We start from the raw sequence: 3,913 nt of genomic DNA, 5'->3' as shown, positions 1-3,913 counted from the left end.
TTTGAGTCATTTGAACTAGTTATGGTGAAGAAGAATATGGTTGATATGAAAGTGATCATATGGTTAACCATTTGGTTAACTATTATTGAACCAACTAATGTACGAGTTTGGGTATGATTACACAAACCCAGGAACGTGCATTTCATTTGTGTGTAACAAGCTATGTTTTCGATCTAACGATTGATAAATATTAGCTTTAATCTAATCAGGTTTTCATCTAACGGTGAATATTGAATACTTTGTTACTAAGCTAATATTGATTGCAAACCCTGATTTGAAAGACTATATAAGGGAGAACTCTAGCAACTGGGAAACCTAATCCCCACACATTCTGTGTGATACTAGTTTTGCTAATCTAGAGTCGATTCTCCTTTAACCTTGGTTTCTTCTTCTAAACCAGGTTAACGACTTAAAGACTTCACTGGGATTGTGAAGCAAGACCGATACAACTTTTCTTGTACCTGTGTGATCTGATCTTGCTGTTTCTATCGTACGAGTACAATTGTAATAATTAGCTTGAGATTTTTATCTCCGATAGGAAAGATAAAAAGTAATCACAAACATCTTCGTCTCATCATTTGTGATTCCACAATATCTTTTTTCGCTGCGTCGAGGTGATTGATAATACTAGGCTGTTCTTCGAGAATATAAGTCAGGTTTATCAGTTGGTTCTTGTTCACCTTGATTTATCAAAAGAAGGAACAAAACTCGTAGGTATATTTGTGGGAGACGGATTTATCTATTACCATAGACTTTTCTGTGTGATACAGATTTGTTTATTAAAGTCTTCGACTTTGGGTCGTAGAAACTCTTAGTTGTGGGTGAGATCAGCTAAGGGAATCAAGTACGTAGCATCCTGCTGGGATCAGAGACGTAGCAGCATAACTGTACCTAGGATCAGTGTGAGATTGGTTGGGGTTCAACTACAGTCCAGACCGAAGGTAGTTTGGAGTAGACTAGTGTCTGTAGCGGCTTAATACAGTGTGTGTTCAATCTGGACTAGGTCCCCGGATTTTTCTGCATTTGCGGTTTCCTCGTTAACAAAATTTTTGGTGTCTGTTATTTATTTTCCTCATTATATTTGTTTATATAATTGAAATAATACAGGTTGTGCGTTGTTCAATCAATTAGAATATCCGACTTTTTGATTGTTAATTTAAATTTATCGACACTTGGATATTGGTCTTTGATACCATTCAAGTTATCTCTCTAGTATTTGATAAAGACTCGCAGATTCCTATTTGCTTGAGTATATATCAAATCGAGAGATTGAGATATAAACCCTTTGATATACTTTTTGTCTAGATTGAGTCTGACTGTCTAGTTGATTATCTAAAAAGTATATTGGAGTTTGTCCATACAGATTTCTAAGCGAAATATTGGGTGTGGTTGTTAGACCCCAGCTTTTTCAAGAATGCTGATCAATTTCTACACTGTTGGCCACATTGGTCAATGTAGTACTTGGTGAAGCATCAGTAAGTCCCGCATCTATACTAGGACCAAGAGGGTACCTAAATAAATACAGATAAAAATCAAATGAATTGGTGTTTGTAACAATAAAAACAACCCACTCTAGAACGTTTGATACATCAAGGAAGCAATAACTAATACATACATGATGAAAATAGATGAAAATATATTGTAATCACCTGGTCACCAGCTGAGTCACATCAGATTGTAGTATGTAGTTGTTCTGTTTACTTGCTCAATTGGAAGAACTATACCCAGCACATTTTTTACTGATTCCCATTGAGAATCAATTTGTCATGTTCCTGTAATTAACCACTTGCATAAATTATCAAATCAACACAAGGTAACAGAGAAAATGTGAGACAAATGTAATAAGTCAAGCGACTTAAATTCCAATCTCAAGCACCGAAAGAAAGCAGGTAAGAACAGAGTTACAATATATAAAAATTCATCCAGCTGGATCCATTTTTTCTTTCTGGCTATACTTTGCAAACGCTACCTGATTTAAGTCTTCGCCAACAAGAAGAAATTTAAAAATGCCAAGAACAACTTCGACTAGCCCATAGTCATATAGGTCAAGAATCAAAATCGATATTGGCAGCTCAGGTTTGTCCATCTTTAATTATAAATATGTAAGGTCTTCTTATAAAATGTTGATTGGAAAAACAACACAAAGTATCTGAGAAAATGTGAGAAACAAATGAAGGACACAACTTACATGGTCAACTAAGTTGGGAACTGCATCAGCTGGCTCCAAATGAAGCTTGTAAACCAAAGACCATGGGTTTTGAAGTGAAGAGAGAATATGAATCTCTTGTGTAGGCCTAAACCCACAAATCATTATCCACAGTTTCCTTTGCTTATGTATTGCGACAATGTTCTCCATTGCTGATGTACAAAAGATAGATACATAAACCATCAAAACACAGATACAAGGTTCAGAAAATACCCAAATAATCTTATATAAAGCCGTAACCTCGCAACAACAAAATTGAAGAAACAAACTAATAATTATAGTACCAAACTCTGCTCAGGACTAACCATATCACCATACCTCAGCCACTTCTCTGCCTCGTTGATGTGAATTTCTCTCTTGACCATTGATAAGCAGCCGCAAGAACCATCACTAATAGCTGCAGAGAATTTGTAAATTAGACCGGCACAATATTCGGTCATTTAGGCCTTTTATCAAACAGTTGATGTGCATTTCACAAGCTGTTGATGGAGGAAACTCTGCTATACTTGTTCTGTTTTTCATTACCTGCAAATTAAAAATACCCCATCACTCTGAATCCCGTCATAACTCTGAAAAATACCTCAATCAAAACCATTCATCACCTTGTACACATGGAAGTTAACCATCTTCTTGTTCATTTCACGGATTGAAAACCCTGTCAAAACTTCATGCAACTCGAATCCACCACAAACCCATCGTTTTTATCCATTTGAGGACTCAGATCTCTTCTTCAACCTCTCCATTCATCGTCTATTTCGATGGCAACAACATCAACTTTTGTAACCTGTTTTCAATTACATGAGAATGTTATCAACCAAAATTCTGAAGCTTGATATGAAAACAAAATCAGCAAAAAAAAGAATCCTACAATTCAACGAGAATTTGATTTTTTATTTTAAGAAAAAACTGACCTTTAAAGCTTTAGCAAGTCCATCACAATCTTCCGCACTCAAAGCTACAAATCATCAAAAAAAAAAAATCCAAGCAGACAAATACTTCTTTAAACCAAATCAGATCTCGATCCAAGAAAATCTAAAGAAGAGATAAAGGGAAGAAACTCATCTTGAATGGTAGTTCGTATTCTCTGTAATCAAATCTGGATGCATCCAGTATATCTATTTGTTACCATTAACGAGAAGTTGTTGGGAGTCAATTGAAGAGTAGATCTGTGATTGAAGAAGGACGAACTGAAGAGGTATGCGCAGTTTAGAGAGAGAAAAAAAAATGAGAAAGGAGAAGAGGAAGAGGAAAGGTGAAGAAAAATTCTTTAGATTTTTGTAAAAAAGATCGAACGGTTAAACGGATTAGGGAAACTTTTAAACGGTATAGATTTAGTTTTTGAGACTCACACGAATTGAGAAGAATGTGTGCTTCTCTTTTCATTCATGGTGTGTTTGTTTGCGTTTATAATCCCATAGGATTACAAATTTTAGGATTCATATAAATTCCCCGCCTGTATGGTAACTTAGTAAAAATTCCTAGAATTCGTAGAATTATCTTGTTTTAAAGTCTATATATTGTTTGGTATTACCATAATAATCTTAAAATTGTATATAGACGGGGGTTAGAGTTAAAAAAAAAATGGGTCCATAAATTCTTTGATAAGTTTCCCAACAAATCTTAAGGGAGAGGGGTCGGAATCCGTACGGAGGGTTTGATAGAAAACTGATTCCTGTGAGAAACATGATTACAGGGATTTGGACAACC

At 35.3% G+C, this 3,913-nt stretch overlaps 1 long non-coding RNA gene across 2 annotated transcripts; it reads right to left on the bottom strand.

The window, feature by feature from the left end:
* Positions 1 to 1,115: 1,115 nt before the first annotated feature.
* Positions 1,116 to 3,450, bottom strand: LOC113306974. 2 transcript variants are annotated; one of them, XR_003338954.1, is made up of 6 exons: positions 3,118 to 3,450; positions 2,809 to 2,990; positions 2,512 to 2,731; positions 2,189 to 2,358; positions 1,650 to 1,772; positions 1,116 to 1,511 (listed from the first exon to the last, which is right to left on the bottom strand). It is a non-coding gene; the product is annotated as an uncharacterized LOC113306974 (long non-coding RNA). The 2 variants fall into 2 exon arrangements; XR_003338953.1 differs by having other exon boundaries at positions 2,525 to 2,731; positions 3,118 to 3,449.
* Positions 3,451 to 3,913: the final 463 nt, after the last annotated feature.

Source organism: Papaver somniferum, chromosome 8 (genome assembly GCF_003573695.1).
Source record: "Papaver somniferum cultivar HN1 chromosome 8, ASM357369v1, whole genome shotgun sequence".
In the NCBI taxonomy this organism is placed as follows: Eukaryota; Viridiplantae; Streptophyta; class Magnoliopsida; order Ranunculales; family Papaveraceae; genus Papaver; species Papaver somniferum.
Note: the sequence above shows the minus strand (reverse complement) of the source record. Positions and strands in the feature narration are given on the sequence as shown.